The following is a 23,456-nucleotide window of genomic DNA, read 5'->3' as shown; positions in this document are numbered from 1 at the left end:
AGGGGTAAGAGTGGAAGTTTGCAGCTTTCAGCAGGGTTTTTGGGGAAGGCCTCACCAAGACAGTGACATTTGAGCTAAGACTTGAGGCCTGTGACAGACAGGGGAAGAATATCTCAGACAGTGAACAGTGACCCCAAGGCCCGGGGGCAGAAGTAGGTCTGGCCTGTTCTTGTAACAACAGGATAGGGTGCTCCCTTTGTAAACTGCATCTGGGCATGTTGTTTCAGTACTGATGCTAACTTAGGACCTGGCTTCTTCCGAGGAACTGGGGTTTTATCCTTTCTGGTAACACAAATATATGTGTTGCTGAGCAGTTTTCTCTTTCCTTTGGCTCTCAGGATGTTTGGAAGCAATTTGACAGGGCTCTGTGACCTATACACAATGCATTTTCACTCGTCTTTTTTTTTCACTCTTGTCTTCACCTTGGTTTGTCTTTCTAGTGTAGTTTGTACTTTCCTTGATTTTCATGCTTTGTCTTTATATGTTACTACAATTTGTGTGTGTAGGATGACATCAACTGCATGGTGGAAGGAGGCGGTGAACACTTAGGGAAACCAGGGAGACCAGCAGCAGGATCCACAATTCATCAGTATTAAGTCGCTCCTTCCCTCAAATCATTTAGCAAATGCCTCCCACGTGCCACGTGCACACTCACTGTGCGCACACACACACGTGCCACTTACTGTGGGATGAAAGAAGCTACCACATATGAAAGGAAATCCACTTCTAGATATTTGTAACTTTAAAAATGTGTTTAATTTCCGGCTTGCTCACCCATACATTTGTGTCTTCATATTGTAATACTATCATGTGGGGCAGTTTGTGGTCTGTACTCTGTAATTAATAGTTGTTATCTGATCGTACATCACCAGGTGAAAACCCTCTGTAACATCAGCTTTCCCCCTTTATGCGGTGGCAGCATGTGAATTCTGTAGCAGTTGCATCAGCTGTGGAGTTTGGGGCTGGCCAACCCTTCAGATGACCAAATTAACACAATCCAAATCTCCCTTTCCGAAGACATGGGGAAATCTTCCTTGGAGACCCTGGGGGCTCCTCACATGCTAACACAGGGAAACTGGAATTTGGTGGTTCCGCTTTGGTGAGTAGAGCAGATGGGCTGCTAAGGAGGGAGGCGCACTTGTGACTGTGGGTGGCTGTTTTCTGTGTGGACACACTGCATCTCTTTGAGATTTTGTTGTTGTCACTGTTGTCGCCCATGCATTCTCTTCTTTTCCTCCTCCGAGGCTTGAGCATATTTTTTGCGAACGAGAAAAGAAAAAATAATGACAGTTTTGAATTTGCAGGATGTCTGAGGTCATTCGTACCCAGGGAGATAAGTAAGTTTATTAAGTGTGCACCTGCTGAGGTACTAAAGAGAGGCAGAAAGTGTTTGTCCTTCATCTTTATTCATGAAGCCCTTGAGGGTGACGGGAAAGGAGACTGGCGATCAGGAGATGGGGCAGACTTGCAGCCAGCCAGCCTGTGCAGGCGCTGGTGGGTCCCGGCTGCCTCCACTGCTGTGCGTGCAGGGCCCTGCCAGGCCGGCTACCGGGGTGTGCTCTGCATTATGAATGCCTTCCTGGGGCGCTCATTTGTATGCTGTGGGGGAAGCCGGCTTGGCACAGTCTCATCTCCCTTGAACCCTGCCTATCCACCGCTGTGACACCAGGGCTCCCAGAATCAGGCAGAATTGGGCAAGCACAGCTGGAAGACAGCAGATTGTCTGGAACCGGGGAGAAAAACATGCGTTCAGTCAACTTTAAATTAAGAGGCTTTGTTTACGTTTTCTCAGCTCCTTTTACAGAGTTAGTCAAATTTTAGATTCCCTCCCAAATTAAACAAGTGTCAGGAACAGATGGCAGGTTTATTTTACTTCATTCAACCTGTTCAAGGAGTGTGAATTTGGGGACTGATCAGGGCGACACATTTCATGGGAAATTGTCAAAAAAAAAAAAAGCTTGCTGCATGGCTCCTCCAGGATGAGCGATTTCCACACATGGGAAGTGGTGGCCCGGGGTGAGACTGGTCTGCTGTACGGAGTTGGCTTCATCCTCTTATCCTGGGAAGGCTGCTAAATGGGAAGGTAGAAAGACAGGTCTGGCCTTGTATTTCTGGCTTCTATTCTACTGGGTTTCTTGTGGAGGAAAGAGTAAATCTGGATGGTGTGGCTAATAAAATTTATTGATTGTGTCAATGATCTTCGTATGAGTGATCTAAATTTACATCCACTTTCCAACCAATTCAGGTTGTTCTGTTGCCTTCACAGAAATTTGTGTGTCTTCTCCACCCACCATGACCTCCTCGCTGGAGGGAGCAGGGGAGGGAAGCGGCTTCACTGGTTTTTCAAACACGTTGAAGGCCTTGTTTTGTTGCTTTTTCGTTTGAGCTGGCATTTGGGCAAGGCTGACCTCGTGGGAAAAACCTTAATCATTTAGACAAAGTTTTACTTGTGGTGCCACAGACAGAGTTCCTTTCTTTTTATAGATGCAAATAATTGTTTTTCAAACCCTTTGAAAAACAATTAGACATAATCACATTGAAATATTTTCTTTGCTTTGGAGATTCATCTCCCAAATGAGGGAGTTCATTTGGAAATGAATAGTGGTTAAAGGACAGGCAGTGATCTTTTAATGGATAATTTGTGTCTCCATTCCCTGCTTCCCACCATCCCCCCTTAAAAGCATATCACGATTTTTTAAATTATCCAGAGAATTACTTCAATTCTCCTCTTAATATTGCATTTGTAGATACAGCATATAATATTGGGTTTTTAGGCAAACGTTGAAATACTCTAAATCTCCCCGCTTCTTTTAATCGGTTACTACTATAAAATGACTGCAGAAGTCAATTTCTAATTAAAAATAGAAAAACACCCAGATCAATAGGTGCTCAGCTGTTTGGTATTCGGCTCGGACTTTTCTCAAAGGTTCCCATTCCTTATTGAATCTGAATGGCTGATGTCAGCTACTCAGCAAGGCTTCAGTCATAACTTAATGTAATACATTGACATAATTGTTATGTGAAGTAAATGATTATCCAGATAGCTAAAGCTTTTCTTAATCTTGTGGTTAGTGTTTACACGCCTGTGACAAGCATTAAACATGTGACTATCAGTGTTAAAGAAATCTTTTCATTAATCATAATAAAACAAAAATACTGAGGTTTTTAAGCATACGCCCACAGGAATGGTCTCACTGGCCATGATTGCAGATTTGCAGAGAAATGTATGCATGCTGAGGTAAAAAGATGTAAGACAATTGGCTGGTGAAGGAAATTCTCTATGGAAAGACTCCCCCCTAAATATTAATGGAGTAATTTGTCACAGAACGATGATGGAGGTGTGTTTTCCTAGTTACAGCCAGTTGAGTGTGGCCTGACCTGAAGACAAAAAGAAAGTGAACTCCTGAATTCCTGTAAGAAAGAAAAAATTAAGTTTCAGAAATTATTAATTGGTTTGTACTTAACTTAGGGAGAGCCCAAGACATGGTATATAAAGGAAATAGATGTTCCTCATTATTTGCTTGCCTAGGCATGAATCTGAAGCCCATCATCATTAAGCATAGTTTGCTGTTCAATTCATGAATGTAAATATACTACACTGTATATTTTCATAATTGACACTTCACATATTCTACGCATGTACCCATAAACAATGATAATGTTGCTGAAGTGTCAGCCTCTGTGCACCGGTGTCAAATTAAGTCTCAGAGACAGAGTTTTGGGTGAAGTAAAAAAGAAGCAGCTTTAATTGCTTTGTCAGAAAAAGGGGACCACAGTAGGCTAGCACCTTTACAACTGTGTGTCCACCAGGGATGGGGTGTGGAGAAGTTTCATGGGAAGGGTCTGGAGTGTGAGATGGGTGATAAGGATCAGGGTGTGCAGGTCTTGCATTCTTCTTGTTCCAGAAATCCACTCAGACACAATTTTGTCTGGTGTCATGGAAATCTCGTGGTGGATTTGTGGGTTTCTGGAGCTCAGGTGGTTATCAGAATATGACCTTCTTCTTGGAACAAAGGAGGCTTAGGGTGGGGGTAGTGAGAGTGAGTGTAATGGGAAGGTTAGGGGCTGTTTAGCACAAAAGCAGTTGAACAAGTTAAACAGATGGGGATTTGTCAGAGGAAAAAACAAGTTGCAAGAATTCCAAGTCAGAGTGAATCAGCAAACAGCTTTAGCATCAGGGAAGCCATTTTGGAGCAGAGGCTAGTTTACTGCTTTAAATACTTTTAATACAGTCTTCAGTGTCTGTTGGATCCTCGTGATGACCCTGGAGATGATCATTTTATGGGTGAAGAAGTCAGGGATCAGAGCAGTAAAGACCTTGTTCCAGGTCACGCCGATGGTCAGTACATTTGAACTCAGGTCTGACTGGTTTCATTATGCTGCCCTGATGAGAATCTATCCATGGTTTCACACTTAAAGATTTTTACTTTTCGTATAGCTAGAAATATTTTAGAATCTTACTCTTGAGCTTTGGCTGTCTCCATTTAAAATTTTCTGAAGATGTTGGCCTGTTTTGTCTAAGCCAGTAAAACACCCAGTACATCTTAGCTTGTGGCAAGGAGTTGAGGGAGAAGCTAAAAACTTCTAAAAGGAGACTGAAAGTCTAATTATCACATGTATCGAAAAACCCTTAGAAAAAGTGGCAAACTGAGTTTATAAATTTTAAAAATTCCAACAAAGTTGATTGACATATGAGGAACTAACAAATAATATGTTAAAACCAAATTAGTTTTCTACAATTATTAGTTTACAGAATATTTGCATTCTCCTGGCAAATTAAAACCCCAGCACTTGGAAGTCATGTTTATTATGGTGATCTATAAAATTAAGAATCTCAGCCTCCTTCTGTAGTTGGGCATGCCTCATATGATAATTTGCAAATAGGCTTAAACTTTTGCCCTAAGAGTCTTACTATGTGTTTTAGCAAGTTAGAGAACGAGGAGGAAAAAATATTACATAGGAAAATAACTTTTCACATTGTCATTGTCTAGGCACTATTCTCTTTAACTGCTTTAAAATCATCAAAGTGTTGAAAAAGTGGGAGGTGAAATATAAATAGAAAAATTAAGTGTGGGTATTTAGAACTTTTGGAGAAAATTCAGTTTTACTAAAAATAGCCATCAACTATTATTATTCTGGTAAAATGAGCAACATGAGATATTTTTATGTTCTCATTGGTGAGATCTAAGGCTGAGAGAGATGGACTGCTCTCAGCATTTCAGGGGTAGCCATGAAAAAAGGAGTGAGGATTAGGAAACAGAAAAATGTATGAATTAATTCAAGGAAAATATGGGCAGGTCTCCCAACAAAGGAGGGCACTAACACCAGGAAGGAAGTAGTTATTTTCAGTTGGCTCCAGATTGTGAAAGGCCCTGGAGGTCTGACTGAATTCCATTTTGATTTTCCCAAGGCTATTGACTATCTACCATGGTAATTGGTTTTAAGAGATGCTGGAATAAAACAGTAAGGAAAAGATACAAGTTGCCCTGTCAAGGATATTTTAATCCAAAAGGATATGTCAAGAGAAATATCGAAAAATTGGTGTGTACACACATTTTCCTCATATGCATAAGAATGAAGACCAGAAACACGTTTGGCAGGGAGAAAGAGGAAGAAACCAAATGATTTATCTAGACACTGAACTTCTGTATGGACTCTGTGCCTTCAGCTCTCTTTGGAGGTGGGATCAGCTGAAGAAAACTGCCCCACTCACAGTCTTGCCTCCTTCCAGAGACAGCCTCACATCTAATGATTGATTGACACTTGAGTATAAAGACCTGGCTTCCTTGTCCCAACCTAAGAAACTCAGGAGGTCCCTCGCGGCTCCAGATATCCTTGTGGGGTAGGTGGAAGCCTTTGCTGGTCCTGCGTTGCACCGTAACTCCTCCCTCTGCCTCCTTCCCCTGCTTCTACAGGCTCTGTCCCCAAGCCCTCCATCTCGCCATCTTCCTTCTGAGAAACCCAGCCGATGACAGCTTCTCGGATCTGTTTATGCCACCTCCCTTCTTTTCCGCGACACTGCTTCTCTCTGACTTTCTTTCCATCCTGTTTGTCGGCCCTTTTCCTGTCTATTCACTCTTTTCTTTTACTCATGCCCTATTCTTTCACCTAAATATAGACCTAAAATAAGTTTATTATATTTATCAAGTAGTGTTAATTGCACCTTAATCTTAAAAAGTATTTTTATCTCTTTCACATTGCACTCTCCTTTCATTTCTTCTCATTTCTCTTAAAAAAAAAAAAAAACTGTAATCCAACACAGTCTCCCATCAAAAATAAGTAAAAAATTAGCCCAAACAACTGCATCTCATTTTTGAAAGTACCTATGTGGCCCTTAACCAGGTTGACAGTATTTTCTCATTTATACTATTGTCTCAGTACATTAATAGTGCCCCCTTTTACTCTCAGAAGTGCCTTGTCTTAGATGAAAAATTAGTCACTGTCTCCTTGAGAGAGCTTTGTGGGTGTCTTTTGATCTGCAATTGGAAAAATGTTCCCCTCTTCTAGTTTAAGTGGATATTTATCTAATAAAAATTTAATTTCAAAAGGAAATCAAGGTTCGTGTGTCATTATCTGTAAACCAAACAAAAAATAGCTTTGATCTGACTCAGAAATAAGCTCTTGCCCTTTTAGAATTAAATTAAATGCTTTAAATGCTTGGGAAGAAATTTAATTTAAAACAGTAACCCAAGTAAGGGCTGCCAGTAGTCTTCGTAATAGTTTGCTACCTTCCCTGAAGAGTCATACATGTTAACTCAACTCACAGGGGGTTTACTGAAGAACTGCTTCACAAATTAGATCTGAGGACAAAATTCATTTATTCACCAAAAAGTGGTGGCGTGAGCACTATGGCCAGGCCCTGTTCTAGACATTTTGGGAGTACAGTGGTGTCTCTGCTGAAGCAAATAATTGCATGAGAGAAGTGCAACTTATGAACAGAACTAAGGAGAAAGTAAAATGGTCGTAGTAACTGGTTGGTAGGATTGATAGTCAGGGAGGGCCTCACTGAGGATGGAGTTCTTGAACTGTGATCTAAATGGCAAAGGTCTGCAGATACTACTACTATATATAAAATAGGTAAACAACAAGGTCCTACTGTACAGCACAGGGAACTATAGTCAATATCTTGTAGTAAATCATCATGAAAAAGAAATATATGTATGTGTGAAACAAATGAAAACAAATATATGTATATATACATATCACTGAACTATTATGCTGTACACAGAAATTGACACAACATTGTAAACTGACTATACTTCAGTTAAAAAAAATAAATGACAAAGATCTGGGTATAGAGGGTTCTACGGAGAAGGAACAGTGAATGCAAAGGCCCAGAGGCGGAGATGAGCTTCAGTATCAAGGAACAGAAAGAAGACCTGAGTGTTTGGAAGGCATCGAGTAGGAGGGAAAGAAGAGTAAGTGGGGCTGGTAATATGGAGGTACTGTAGGATTTTATTTCAAAGAGATTAGGAAGCCACTGGGATGTTTTCAGCAGAGCATGACATAATTTGAATTACACTTTTAGATGGTTACTCTGGCTTCTGCATGGAGGATGCAGTGCAGCGGAGGCAAGAGTAGAAGCTGAGAGACCAGTTAGGCTGTTACAGGAATCTCAGTGAGGATAGTGGCGTGGGTCCAGGTTGGGCATGGAGGACATGGTGACAACGGTTTACTGAGGGGCTGGATGTAGGGGAGAAGAGAAATTGAGCCTGTGGTCTACATTTCTGGCTTGCAACCTGCCTCTAGTATCTAACAGAGCAAAGGATTCTTTATTTATTTTAAACATTTTTTATTGACTTATAGTCATTTTACAATGTTGTATCGAATTCCAGTGTAGAGCACAATTTTTCAGTTATACATGAACATACATACATTCATTGTCACATTCTCTTTCACTGTGAGCCACCACAAGATCTGTATATATTTCCCTGTACTACACAGTACAATCTTGTTTATCTATTCTACATTTTGAAATCCTAGTCTGTCCCTTCCCACCCCTCGTCCCCCTGCCAACCACAAGTTTGTATTCTATGTCTATGAGTCTGTTTCTATTTTGTATTTATGTTTTGTTTTGTTTTAGATTCCGCATATGAGTGATCTCTTATGGTATTTTTCTTTCTCTTTCTGGCTTACTTCACTTAGAATGACATTCTCCAGGAACATCTATGTTGCTGCAAATGGAGTTATGTTGTTGGTTTTTGTGGCTGAATAAATATACCACATCTTCTTTATCCAGTCATCTGTCGATGGATATTTAGGCTGTTTCCATGTCTTGGCTATTGTAAATAGTGCTGCAATGAGCATTGGGGTGCAGGTGTCATTCTGAAGTTGGGTTCCTTCTGGATATATACCCAGGAGCGGGATGACTGGGTCATATATGGTAAGTCTATTCCTAGTCTTTTGAGGAATCTCCATACTGTTTTCCACAGTGGCTGCACCAAACTGCATTCCCACCAGCAGTGTAGGAGGGTTCCCTTTTCTCCACAGCCTCTCCAGTGCTTATCATTTGTGGACTTTTGAATGATGGCCATTCTGGCTGGTGTGAGGTGATACCTCATTATAGTTTTGATTTGCATTTCTCTGATAATTAGTAATATTGAGCATTTTTTCATGTGCCTATTGATCATTCGTATTTCTTCCCTGGAGAATTGCTTGTTTAGGTCTTCTGCCCATTTTTGGATTGCGTTGTTTGTTTTTTTCTTATTAAGTCATATGAGCTGCTTATATATTCTGGAGATCACGCCTTTGTCGGTTTCATTTGCAAAAATTTTCTCCCATTCCGTAGGTTGTCGTTTTGTTTTACTTACGGTTTCCTTGAGCAAAGGATTCTTTAGAGGTGGTTCATGGAAGCAGAATGCAGCGTCATTTCCTTTCTCCTTTTATGGAAGAGAGCAATGTGCATTTTCCATCCCACAAAATGAGAAAGGAGACCCAGAGCCCCTCAGGGAGGTTGGAGTTGCTTGCCCAAAGGGGCAGCCTAGTGTGCAGCTTGCTCTTCAGTAGATCAACTTTGCTAGCACTGTATCCCTTCGTTTCCCAAGGCTCCTAGGCTGTAGGGATGAGAGAGGAGTGTTGCTTGTATTCGTTGTGTGTTGTTTATTATCCTGGGTTTTCACCCACATGCACTGTGAGATATAGCTTCCATTGATGCTAATGGAAATTTGAAATTTCACAGGTAAGGCAGAAGTTCAAACTGGTAGATTTTCTTACATAAAAACAGTATTGGAATCTTAGCTTTGGTAATTAAATTCAGTGTCCTCCACTTTTAAATAAACTGTGGGCCAAAAACAATTGACATGCCTTGGGTTACAGCCAGTCAAAGTGTAGCCAGGCCTGGGACCCAGACATTCTCTTGGTGATTTTTGCCTTAACGGTCTGTTTTTACACGAGAGGGGAGGAAACAAAATTCTCACTATTCTGGGGTTCTTTTAGAAACTAGCCAGTAATGGGATTAAGAACAAGGCTTTTTTTGTTCTTTTCCTCCATTGTTTAGGGATACTTAACTCCACTTCTCTGAAATCTTTACGTCTGTAAAGTCTTTGATATTTTGGTTTAAGTAGAAAAAAATAATTGAAATGAAAAATAACTGAAATTAAGTAGAAAAAAATCATTGAAATTTAAGCAGAAAAAAATCATTGAAATATTTTAGTTTAAGTAGAAAAAGTAATTTAAGTAGAAAAAAATGAAATCAATTGAAATAATTGAAATAATTGCATCTTTTCCTTCCTCCTAATTTTTCTTTTCTGTGTCTTTTCCTACTTCCTCACTCTTCTTTGTTCTTGTTATCTTGCTGGCAAACTCCTGAACCTCACTGTGTTAAATATCTTTCTAAACTGTGCCTTAGCTGCCCCTTGCATGGAAAGGGGAAGGAGATAACATGTGTGTTTCACCTTCACAGTGACATATTTCCCTTGGCATTGTATTTAATTAGATTACCGTGAATGTCACTCTGTGTGGTACTGTGTTTTATTAAAACCAAAATGTGGTTCCATGATAAAACATGCTGTAAGCCCTGCAGTGCAGTGCAACACGGAATTTGTAGCAACACCTATGCCTGCTATGGTCTAGGTGGTAAATACTAACCAAAACTATGTAAGGGAGAAAAAGGCCAGAGGAGATAAAGGCCAGAGGAGATGGTACTATCCAAGTAAAAACATTGTCAGCTTGTGGCATCAAAGTTTAGTTTATAGTAGAAAGTGTCAACTTTTATAATAGTATGAGAATGGAGTATTTCATTGTGGGAATAGTGTTGTGGTCTAGGGTGGGCATTGCGCAGGGCTGAGGTCAAGGAAGGACTGGAGTGTTCATCTGTTCACTTGTCCATTGGTTCAGTAAATATTTACTGACAACCTGCTTTCTACACAGCATTGAGAGAATGCGTAGCATGGTTCCCCCTCAAGGAGCTTGCCCTGCTGATCCACTTCTGAGCTTTATTTTCCTTTTTATTGAAGTGGACCCTGGGTACAATTAAATGGCTTTCAAGAAAGACTTGAATCCAAACAATGTTTGCTGACTCTCTCTGTAACAAGTATTAGACTGAGTTCTTTCTACATTCTATTCAGAGCCTTGGCTGTTTTAAAAAAAAAAAAAAAAATTTGCTTTTTCCTCCTCTTATTTTCTTATTTTCTTCTTTTGCCAAATAGAGGAGACTTTGTTTTTTTGGCCATGATTTGTACTAAAGGACACAGGGACATTCTTTATCTGCAGTTACCTTAGCTGCTGACTCTGCTCTATCTCCTTCCACTGTCTAACTGGGGACTCCTATGGAAATACTCCAAGAGACAGCAAAATGGCATGAGAAGAAGCCACGTGCTGGAAATGCGTCGTACTCTTAGTTAAGACATCATGGCGGTTGCTTGTATCCAAGGAGCGTGCTCTGATTTTACGTAGCCTGTGTTCAGTCTTGGGCAGCACCCAGCCATTCACAAGTCAGATTTGTTTGGAGTCTGAGGCTACAAAGAAGTCAGGGTGAATGCTGATTACTGGTGTGTGTGAGCGTTCACTGCAGGAGCCAAGCCCAGTTAATCCAGAGGGCAGGCTTTCCAAGAGATTTAAAAAGCGGCACTGAAAGGAACATAATGAATCCACTATTTCAGGCCTGCCCCTCTATTTGAAGCCTTGAAACATCCTAAAATAGGGCTGTATTGTTAGCTAGCACTTACCCTACTGTGGACTCTGAAAAGAAAAGCTTTCAGGGGCTGAGGATTTTCCCAAATGAGATAGAATCCAGTTTCCTTAAAGGGCTGTGGGTCTGACTCACCTAGAATGTTTCTGGGAAGGCAGTTGGTAGCTCTTTTCAGTGGGAATTACAGAAACTAGATGGTATCACAAGACTGTTTAGGGATGAGGCACCAGAGCTGGGTTACTAGGACCACAGAGATGGATCGATCCGTGCAGTGAGCCCCACCAGGCTTAACACTGGTAGCTAAAGAGCAGCAGTTCCCGTGTTCATGAAAGTACAGCCCTAAAGTTGATCTATTGCTGTGAAGCGGATACCGCTGGAAGCAGGAGTTACTGACAGAATATGATAAATAACACAGCTAGATTATACATGGAAAGAGGCTTAAATCCTTCTAAAGCTGGTGGACAGATGACAATGACAGTTCAGTCACTGCAGATAAATAATGACAAGTTGCTGGAGAATGGAATACAGGATTAATTCGTACACCATTCGGCATATGAGACTTTAAAAAAGTCAAGGAGTCAAGTATGTGTAGCGTTAAATATGAATGCCTGGAATGAAGATGGGACAGAGTGAAAGTCAAATCTGTATGTGCCATTGAATATGAGCCAGTGGTACCTAAAGGCATTTTTTTTTTTTTCAGTCTCTTGGAGGATCAAACGGTACCTGCCTCTTAATGTGTATGTGTTTCTTAAATGGGAAAAAGAGTCAATGTAAATTTAAAAAAAATTTTTTTTAATGGATAGCATATTCAGAAGGAATTGCTAATGTGACTTTTGATTCTGAATGTCTGGACCAGCATGAGCAGTACTGGTATTTGGCTCTGAGAATGAAAGGCAAGGAACTGAAGAATAAAGAGCAGCTCTAGTCGGCGATGGATGAGAACAGAATGGTAGATAATGAGGGGAGGACGGCCAGACACGCAGGGCCTTGGATCTCTGGGAGGATAATGGATGAGAAAGGGTGCAGTCGGGGCAGAGAGGATGGAATCATGATGTCTTTGATAAATTGTCTTCACTTCAGCCTAGGCATTCTTTACAGCAGACAGAAAGGAATAAAAAGACCGTCCAAAGGCCCATCTTTGAGTTCCACTAATGATGACGTGACAGACGAAACACCTACATCCATACACAGACTCTTTGAAGACACAGATGAGGGAGATGTCATCGAATCTTTTATCTGTTTATTAGATCATCTGAAACAGTGTTTTGGTTAGAAGCAAAGATGTATGTCTGGCTAGTTAAAAAATAAAGGGACAAGCTTATTTGTATTAATCCAGGGAAAAGTAGTTGTCCACAAGTCACTGACGTGGTTAGAATGAGTCTTCCTGTTTCATCAAATAAGCAGTATCGTGCACATCTGGATACCCTAGCCTCCCTCCAGACATCACCTAGAGACAGATTTTGATGCATTTTGTCTTAAAGGGGTGATCAGAGGAGACCCTCGGGAGACAACTGTTTAAGAGAGATGTGGCATTTGTGTGTATGTTGCTGTTATGGCTACTGCTAAAAAAAAGTAAAATTTTAGTTAATTGATTATTTCTGTTCCTTCGTTTATAATTAATGAAATAATCAGTTTTGAGGAGTTTCACAGTGGAAATAGGATAGTTAGAAGTAATGACTATTTCTATATATGGATTACCAAAGCATCCTGCTGCAAAGAGGATGATTCAACCAGGCTGCCTCCTTTCTTTCTCCTTTGCCATTTCCCACCTTCTGAGAAAGGACCTCAGAGTTCAGAATGCTGCCTTCCAAGCCCTAATAGTCTTTCAATAATCAGCATCTCCTTTTTCTCACAGAGATCTAGACTGGTGGGAAGGTGCAAGAGATTCCAGGTCAGAGAATGTTAGTGTCTTTCACTGTTCATAATAAAGCTCGCCCACCTGGCCTCATTAAACAAAACACAACAACCAGATAAGCTATTTTTTGTCATCTGTGTGGGCAGGAGAACCTTTTTGTTTGAAAGGGTGTGTTGGCTTGCATTACCGACCTTGCTGGAGAAACTGGAAGGTTTAGATTCTTAGGAGTGGTCAGGACCACATGGGGTCATCTAGTTGTCCTGAGAGGATATATTAAAACCCTATTTCAGAAACTTAAATCGTTTGCTCATGCATTTGTTTATTCATTCAGTTATTTATTCTTCAAGGTCCTGGGGCTATAGAGTTGAGCAAAAACAGATGTGACCCATGCCCTTAGATCTTCTTCTAGTTGGGGATGTAATTAGTTATATATGCACCTAGTCACACACATAAGGGTATGTGATCACCATCAAAATGAAGGTGCTTGGAAGCAGAGCACCATGCTCTTTAGGCCTGATGGACAGCTGTCGTATTGCATCTCCCTTCACCATCATCCTGGCGTTCCCCTTTACTTCTCTATTCTCTGGCTTTCCTTTTCTCTTGATTATGTTTATTACTCTTTTTTTTCCCTCTCATTTTGATGGAGCACATATTCCAGTAGTTTCCTGAGAAAAGGCACATGGGATTAAAAATTTTTGAAATGTTGAATATCTTAACATGTTTTTAATTCCGTCCTCACATCAGATCAATAATTTGTCTGGGTATAGAATTTTAAGTTGGAAAACCTTTTTTTTCCCCTCAGTATTTTAAGGTTATTTCTTCCTTTTTCTTTAAGATTCCAGGAGATGCTTTTAAGAAGTCAGTGCCATGATTCTTTATCTTGTGTTTGAAAAAACAGTTTCTTACCCCTTCAGTAGAAGCTTATAATATTTTCTCTTTGTCTTCTAGAATTCTCATCATGATATATATCTGAATGTATGATTATTTTTATCCTTTGTACTGATAAACATTCAGTCTGAAAAAGCATGTCTTTTAGTTTTGATGAACTTTATTGAATTATGTGTTCAATTTCCTCTCTTGTTCCCTCTTTTCTCTTTCTGAAATTCTTATTACTTAAAAGTTCAACATCTTTGACTAAATGTCCCAATTTTCTTTTATTTTTCTTCTCATTTTCCATCTCTTTTATTTCTCTCTTTTTGTTACATTTCCTCAAAATTATTTTCTAGCCCTTTTGTTGAATTTTTCATTTCTCTTTTCATACTTTTAATTCCTAAGAGCTCTTTTTGTTTTTTGAATGTTTCTTTTAAAAAATAGAATACCTTTCTTGTTTTAGGAATGCAACATATTCTTTTATCTTTCTAATGATTATTAATTATAAGGTTTTTTGAAGTTTTCTTCTTCCTCATAGCCTCTAAGTTGTTTTTTTGGGTCTGTTTTATTACAGTCTCTGACTTTCATATAGATGCATTCCTCAAATGTCTGTTGATTTGACTGTGTGTATTTAAGTGTGAGGCACTAGAGCAGATTAGAAGCTTCATTTGAGCTTGTGTGCTGTGGTCTTTACTATAGGGAGATCTGGCTGGGCTATTTGCCTGGGAAGCTTCTGACACCAGTTATCAGTGTTATTGGATGTGTTCTTTTGGACTAGTCAGATATCCAGAGAGGATCTTGCCTCCTGTGTGTGTGTGTGTGTGTGTAAGTGTGTGTACACATGTGTGTGTGCACATGCTCATGTGTTTATGTTTGTATATGTGTCTGGGTGACAGCATTCTGGGAACCAAGTATGGGAGGAAATCTGGGAGTCAGTAAGTATAGTCATCCCTCAGTGTCTGTGAGGAACTGATTCCAGGACCTACCAAACTGGTTTCCACCCCTACGCCCCAAACCAAAATCCCTGGATGCTCAAATCCCTTGTATGAAATAGTGTAGTATTTGCATATAACCTACACATGTCCTCCCGTATACTTTAAATCATCTGTAGATTACTTATAATACCCAATATAACATAAATGTTAAAATGTATATAAATAGTGGTAAATATAAAGTAAATGCTATGTAGTTGCCAACACCCACCAAGTTCAAGTTTTGTTTTTTGGAACTTTCTGGACATTTTTAAAAAATATATTTTTGATCCGTGGTTAGTTGAATCTGTGGATGCAGAACGCATGGATATGAAGGGCTGACTGTACGCATATATTTATTTATTTCTGTACAGCGGCCTTTTCTTCAACTGGGCGTGGTGTCTCCCACTTCAGGGGCCCTTAAACAGAGAATAAACCTTTAGTCCCCTACCAGAGCTGGGGAAGGGGAGTCACCCAGTTGCTCAGAGTGGAGGAGAGAAATCCTGGGTGTCATCTTATTTGCTCTTAAACAGATTTCCAGTCATCCCACTTTTACCCTTACATCGAAGGGCACTGCTACTCTGGGCCTGTTGGGGGTTTGTGATATAAAATGGGTGTTTGTTCTTTGCTCTTTTCCTGCTGGCTTAGAAAAGTCAGCTTCCTTAGGGCCTGCTAAGCCAGATAACTTGAATCTACCTGCTTTTCTGACTTCCAGTTTATAAAATATGGTCTCTTTTTCCCATTGTTCTTTTGAGTCTGTACCTTTAAATTATCCTTTATTGTGATTTTAGAAAGCTTAAAGGAAAGATATATGTGTCCAATCTACCATCTTTAGCTGAAAGTGAAGAAATTCCTTGAATTTAAGTATTTTCTTCTATAGAGAACATTTAACACGTTGGAAGTTTTTTTTTTTTTCCTGTTCCTTCCCCACTTTACATATATTTTCATCTAAAAAAAATCCAAAACAGTTTTTAGTACTATTTCAGTATAACATTTTTATTACCATCGACAGCTGCACTATATTTTCTAATGTATGGATTGAATATGTTCAGACTTTATGGAAAGGCAAGTTCAAATCACATTCTACATGTTTTCTCCTTTAATACTTGTTGGTTTGTTTTAATAAAGCTGTAATTGTAGTTGAAAGAATGATAGTTAATTCTCTATAACTTAGGGACTCATTGCCAGTTTGGGGATTATTTAGATTCCTCGATTTTTGTTTCCTTTCTTTAGGGCTGCTTTGCTTTGGAAATTTTCAGTTCTCATTAATGTCTTCCTCCATTAAATTTTTTAAAAAATACGGGAAGTAGAATAAATTCGAAGTACCATCTTTGGTTCAGTTCGACAAACATTTCCCAAATGTTAATAGTATTGTACTAGGCATTGGAGATAAGAAAATAGGGCACGGTCTCTACTAGCCTAGCTTCTTACTGATAATCCAGTATGGAGAAAGTTGAAACTAAAATGGACAAGAATTAGTTTTTGGTTATCTGTGTATTTCATTGGATCTACTGTTTCTACTCATTTAAAATTTTTATTGTAACTTTTTTTGGTTTAATCTTTTAAAACAAAGTCAAAGCATAGGAAGAAAACCTCAGTACTGCTTACCTCTAAACACTTTCCCCAGTCAACTAACAAATGACTGATATCCACCATTAATATTCCTGCCTTTACTTAAAGGTCTGAACCCCATTAAAATGTAAAAAGCACATTGTCCAATTCATGTCTCAGGACTCTGAGATTCTTTCCCGTCAGTAGGTTTGGCACGCTTGCTAATGGGGAGAATAAGGGGTACTTGGTCATCTATAGGGGAGGTAAGGGATGTATTGGAGGGCTTATGAGAGAAGCGTGCACCTGAAAAGGGAGACTGGTAGTGCCAAAAGCAGATCACCAATTTCTCAATGTTCTTATTCACTTTTGGATCTTTAAAAAAAAAATGATCTATTTTGGTTTTTTTGAAATCTAGGAAATTAACAGTCCTTGAATGCTCTATGTAGCAATTCTCAACTAACTAGCATATTTGATTGACCAGAACATCTTTGTTGCCAACTATTGTGGACCATTGAGCTTTTATGGTGGATCACTAATTCCTGGAGGGAGGAGACCATGTGTGTCTTTTATTTCTCTTATATCCCTTCTCAACACTAACACCTGTCCTCTCAGCAGGAGTGCTAGGGCCTCAGTAGAGGTTGTTGATTGACTGAAGGCATTCTACTATCTTGCTACATTCTACCCGGTATGTTTCTTCTTGGCTGAATGTTTTTAAGGCTGTCCTTCCCTACTGAGCACTCAAATCTGCCCTCTTTCCTATTCCAGCTGGTTGGCCTGGCCCTTATTACCTCTTGCAGTTGGAATTGATCCCTGAAGCTGAAAATTGCTCCAGTTAATGGTTCATGGATCACTGGGTTGTCAGGCCCTGCAGCCTGCATTGACTAACATCGTGGGGAGGCTGGATGTCCAAAGGGTGAGGGAGGCTTCTTAGTGTTTAGGAGGTTATAGTGCCTCTCACCTTTGCAGAGAAGCAGAACCCCTGGGGAGACCTGCAGGGACTTGATCCTGTAGGGTAGGTTTGTTGAGGGGGTGATAGAAGGGTTCAGATAAGATGCTCTTCCAAATAACCCATTCTTCCACCATTCTCTACCCATTAGAAAAACATACACTGCACCAGAATGGTTAGTGCTCAGGCTCCAAAGTCATTCTTCTCGGATCCAAGTTCAAGCTTCAATATTCTCTAACTGCAGTTTTTAGAAAAGTTGCTTAACCTTTCTGTACCTCAGTTTTCTCATTTGCGAAATCGGGATAATAATATCTACCCACCTAAGGTCATTGGGTCGGAATGGAAATGAGTTAATACGGGTTAAATGCTTCGAATACAAGTGTCCAGGAGGTGTTAGTAATCATCATTATTATCACCCAGATGATCAGATCAAAGGTGTCTGCGAGAATCCAGGGGAGTTGGGGAACCCCTGACCTCCACGTCCCTCTGAATAGCTTCCTACTCAGAAGAGAATAATGATCAGCTCTGCGTAAACCCTCACTGTCACTAGCTTACTAATTAGGTTTCCAACTTACCATAGCCCAGAGAGCGACAGACAAAATGAGAGTGTGGAAGAAAAGAGTTGTGCCTGAAAATAATGAGAAATTGGCTAAAATACATTGTTGCTAAGGAGGTGGCGCTGCGCAACGTGTACGGAAGCAGCAGTGGATGTGGCCAGAGAGGACCTCTGCCCCTGGGGTGGACCACTTAACCTCTGGGACCCTCCGATTCCTCGCCTGTAAAATGAGAGTAAGCATATCTGCCTCACAGAGCACTTTGAGGATTAATTACACACAGATGTGGGTGCATGTGCATGCGTGTGTGTGTGTCTGCGTGCATGGGCACACGTTCACACATGCTAAGAGCTAATATTTATTGAGCTGTCAGTAGGGTGCCTGGCATATAATAAGCATTCAGTGTATGTTAGCTGTTTTTCTTGCGATGTTACATTATAAGTAGGTGAATGGCTTTTTCCCTGAGTCAGCCTGGCCTGATAATCACTTAAGAAGGCTCCATGTATTTGTCCTCCTGAAACCATGAGAATTCAAGGAACAAATAAGGCAAAGCAATGAAGAATACAGCACAACAGTGCGGCTGAGGCCTCTGAGGGTCAGCAGGCATGGATAGGCCATTCTGGCATATTAACCTGGTAGAAAGGCCCCTTTGACAAGGTGGAATCTTACCTAACTACTGAGTTTAGGAACATCTGAGCACCTGGGCAGAGTATAACAAAAGATACAGTCCCGGGAGTTTTGTTATCTGGAGATCTGTTTCCTTTGGACAATTGAATTATCTCTAATAAACTTTTTTTTTTTTTTCAGGCCTTATCCTACCCTATCGACTTATTCTCTCAGCATGAAAAAAATCCTCCCCCCCTTGCCTTCCTTGACACCATTCTCTTCAGGACTTTTTCTGTCTCCATAGTGACTTCTTCTCAGTCTGCCTGTGGGTTGCTTCTCTCTCAAATGTTAATGATCCTCAAGGATCTCCTGGCACCCCTTATCTCCTCTCAATTTATACATCTGTGGCAGAAAGAGCTACTTGTTTACCTCCAAATCCAATTTCTGCCTTTGTTCTTAGCAACAGACCCTCCATCTTAGGTGAGCACATGCCCACTTGGGATCAAGACACCATTTCCCAGCCTCCTTTGTATCTGTGTGATGAAGAAAAGCTTATTTTGTGTGGAACTTCAAGGAAGAGGACTTTTTTTCCTCTTCTGCCTGTCATCCTCCTGACCCACCATGAGGATGTACTGTCATCCTCCTGACCCACCATGAGGATGTAATGGTGGATGTCCAGCAGCCCTCTTGGACCATGGGGTGACCTCGAGGATGGAAGCCATGTTCTAGGGTGACATGACAAGGCCCCACCGTACCAACCCTAGATTGTTTACCTCCAGACTATGAGAGAGATATTTCTATCTTGTTTAAGCTGTTGCTATTTTGCCATTTTAGGTTTTCTTGTTATATGCTTGGCACACTTAAAGGAACACTCAGGCATGGATGATGAGGTGATTGGAGGAGAGGATGATGGACTGAAGAGTAGGGGCCATATTTTGTTTTGTGGGCACCATCAAAGGTTCTGAGATTCTGGTACAGGTGTGGGAATGTGATGTAGGATGCTCTGTTATCGGCTAAGATGGAACTTTCTGCCAAATTGGGGGCTGAGAGGTAGATTAGCATGAAGAAATGAGATGTTTCTTGTACATATAAGTTAGTGAAGTTGGATTCATCTTGATACATACATAGATGATATTTTGTATGAGATACTCTTTAACCGCCCTTTTCCTCCTTACTATATTGAGGACCCCTTTCCATGACAATAAATGCATATATATATGTGTATATATATATATATACACATATATATATGCTTTTAATGAATGAATCACAGTATGCTGCACAGATGTGCTGCATATATTTAACCAGTCTTCTTTATTCTTTACCAATCCTTGCCAGCTAGTATCTCAGATGATATATTAGACTCTGGTCCTCGCAGTCACTTGTGCGTATATTGGGTGACTTGTCCCTGAACTTGGCCACTCTCGGTGACTTTTCTGTGACCCTTGACTAGCCTGTAGTAGTCATTCTCCTGACCCTTATTTAGGCTTAGCTGGTCCCATGCTGGTACATGCCCTCTGAAAGGACCTCATACTTCTTGTGGTATGAGGTACTGATGTCCAGAGATGTTCCCATCTTATCCATCAAATACCGTCAACTACTCAGTCTCCTCTGACCCACGCACTGGGCAGAAGTCATCTCTCTCCATCCGAACAGTTTATATACTTGTGCTTCCTGTGTGACTTCACCATTTCCCATCTATCATTTTAGGTCCGAGCCCACATTATCCGTCTCTGCAGGCCTTGAGTTCCTTAATAAAAGGATTGATGCTTGTCTCAGCTCCCGACCCCAGTGATCACAGCATATTTTCACAGGCAGGGCTTAAGAGTTGTCTGTGGGGTGAATGGCATTTCTGTTGATTTTCTTCGTAATTTATTCTTGGTGCCCTTGCATCTCTGTGTCACCTAGAGGCTTGCCATTGTAATACAGTCTCAAGGCTCCAGAGATAAAATTTGAATGTCTGAAATCACACCTACCATCCTGCAGAAGCAGGTAGCAGGAAATCACAGTTCTACAAAAGGCATAGCTGCATTGTCCTGTGTTGTTCTGATGATTCAAGAGAGATGATTAAGGCAGCAGAAGCGGTTTTCCCACTGCCTTGGCATTTCAGGTTGCAGCATCTCAGGAGACTGTCTTAGGTTGCTCTTGGCCTGAACTCATTCACCAGTGGAAATCTTTAATCCTGAAATATTCATCTAAAAAATGTGATGTCTTCAAGTGATCAGGCAGCCAAACTGACCCAGGCCAAATCCTTTCAACTGGCTGACGCACTAGTAATCTAGGGCATTGAGTTTTGATGAGGTTCCTTTTGCTGCTAAGTGGAGATTCAGTAAGAGACAGGAGAAGTGGATTGCTATTATTGCGGGGTGGGGATGTCTAGGAAGCTTAATGAGGCCAGCTCTGGGCTTTGCAATCTGCTGATGGGAGGCCTGGTGTGACAGGCAGTTAATGTTTAAAGACAATGAACTGTCTTGCTGCGTGATGGCTGCAAGACGGTCTTTTATGGTCTCATTGATGAGTCATCCTCTCTGGGCAATCAATTTTTTAGCTGGCTAGACTCGCTCCGCTTTCCCTATGAATAAGTTTATTTATAATCTTCAAATCCTTTCTTCCTGCGTGGTTTCTGGCTTTGAACTTTGGCTGGGCACCGGCTGGGAGAATTCAGGCTGTTTGGGTGTGGGGTGTGTATTTCAAAGTCAGATTGTCTAGACATCCTTTACAGAAGTTGGCGCAGCTCTGCTGAGCATGTCACTTGGGAGATGGATTTCTTTGTGGCTGGCCTGGCATCGTTAATTTTAGTAAAAAGTTTTCTCCTTGTAGTTTTATACACTGATAGTCTGAAAGTGCTCTGCATTATGATTCCCACAGGCCCAGGGAGATGAACGCTTCTGACAGAGTCCATGACAGGAAAATATTACCAGCTCCAACACCTGATTACTCATGGAAGTTTCCACGGAATCTGCCAATGTCTGAGCCATCTGCTCCACCTAGACTTTTTTTTTTTTTTTTTAACCCATTTAATATGAGAATGTAAATATACCAGTAATGCTGAGGAACAGAACAGCAGCAAGAGTGATGATGATGATAGTCATGATTTATCAGGCATCAAGAACCACCAGGCAGCTGGGCCAGGTGCTCCGAGCACCTCCGTGGTTCCCATCCCTGGGGAGATAAGACAACACAAATATACTGGGGTGCCGCCCCATATCAGTTAAATCAGAATATTCTTCTTCATTATTATTCTCAGAGCTCCCTTTATAAACTCTTCTTTTTTTTTTATAATTAACATGAATCTTCCACTCTTATTAAAGCAGTGTATCATCCTTGTAGGATATTTGGACAATAAAAAAAAATAAAATCATATATGATTCTACCATCCGAAAATCCCGCTGTTAACATTTTTAGACGACTTCATTGAGGTATTACTGAGATGCAATAAACTGCACGTATTTGAAGTGTTCAGATTGAAGTTTTGACACTTGATTAACATTGGTTTATTTCCTTCTGATCCCTTCTTTCTCCTTCCCTCCCTTCCCTCCCTCCCCCCAACACATATAACGGGTATTAAATAGCATACACATTTTTTCTGTCCTGTTGCTTTGTATTAACATTAATCATCAGTACTTTCCCGTGTGATTTTATTTTCTTCAATAGATGAATTTAATGGCTGCACAATATTCTATCATATGGTTCCCTTGTAATTAATTTAACATTCCTTTATGGTTGAATAGTTACATAATTTCTACCTTTTTACTCTTAGAAATAAAGGTGTCATGAACTGTTAGAAGCTATTGTTGGATTAGACTTTTATAGTAGAGGATTTTGGTCAAGTTCAAAAAAAACTTTGTGCCTCGGTTTTCTTATCTGCAGTTGGGGCTAATGTGAATACCTACCATAGAAGGATGCTGTGACAAGTACAGAAAATATTGCTTTAACATAACAATATTTAGCACAGCACTCAGCACTTTATAAGTGTTCAATTTATATTAGTCATTGTCATGATCCTTACTGGCATTTAGATATCTGTGCATGTGCCCTTTCTCCGGTATTAAGTGGTGCCTCTTTGAACACTAAAAACACGCGTTATGTTTCTTGTCTCCTTTGGAAGGGACTTCACATGATGGCATATAACAAGGTCTGTACACATTGTTAATAAAGTCACGGAGTAGATCCACCAGTCCACCAATCTGACCTTTCAAAATGGATTTTCAACATCCTTAGACTCTTCCAGCTCCCCTCCAACCTGAAAAGTTGGCAGCCCAATTCACGGTTGCTAGTTCCCTCCTCTCCTCCACACTCATCTTCTCTTCATGCATTCTGGCTTCAGGGCTCAGAGGTCACAGGTGAACTGCAGCAGGGATGCTCAGAATTCTTTGGCTTTGCCCAATGAACACCTCAGTTAGTTGCCCTAGAAAGAACTGAGGGGTTTGGAGATTGGAAAAAAAAAGCGCAGACTAGGTTCAGGAAGATATGGCAAGAGAAGCGCTGAAAAGGGGGTGGGGATCAGCTCGCAGTACTCTCTGGTCTGAGAGGAGTGGGAATGATGTCATACTAGTGGCAGGGGGCCTGGTGGGGGATGACGGCTAGATGCATGTGTTCCCCTCCTCATGTGGCTAACCTCAAAGAAGGATTCTCACAGTTCCACATTATTGTAAGTCTCAGGATCTACTGATGGATGGGAGACAGCCGTGAGCAGCAGGCACTCCTAATATTTGCCACCGCATTTGCTGGGTGTATGATCATCCCGGGTTTGGAGGTAGAGCCCAAGGTGATGAACTCTTCCCAGCATTTCAGTTTCTTCATCTCTGTGGCAGAATGATAAATTTGACTGCTAAGTTGACTGCTGTTTGTTCTTGATTTTTCCTTCTTCCTTTTGAGCAGATTGCTAAGCCGTTGGTGAGCCTTGGAATCAAGGATTTAGAGGTTTTTTTGGCTGTGTGAAAACAGAAGCTGCTGGAAGTCAGTATTTCTTTTC

General features: G+C 40.7%; 1 long non-coding RNA gene across 2 annotated transcripts in view; it reads left to right on the top strand.

Moving 5' to 3' along the window:
- Positions 1-22,006, top strand: part of LOC123615925 (uncharacterized) — a 67,060-nt gene extending 45,054 nt beyond the window's left edge. For both annotated transcript variants that reach the window (XR_012499098.1, XR_006723734.2), the window contains exon 3: positions 21,350-22,006. This is a non-coding gene — a long non-coding RNA (uncharacterized LOC123615925). The remainder of the gene's footprint in view (positions 1-21,349) is intronic.
- The last annotated feature ends 1,450 nt before the right edge of the window (positions 22,007-23,456 follow it).

This window comes from Camelus bactrianus, chromosome 15 (assembly GCF_048773025.1).
Source record: "Camelus bactrianus isolate YW-2024 breed Bactrian camel chromosome 15, ASM4877302v1, whole genome shotgun sequence".
NCBI lineage: Eukaryota > Metazoa > Chordata > Mammalia > Artiodactyla > Camelidae > Camelus > Camelus bactrianus.
This window is presented reverse-complemented; position numbering and strand designations above follow the sequence as displayed.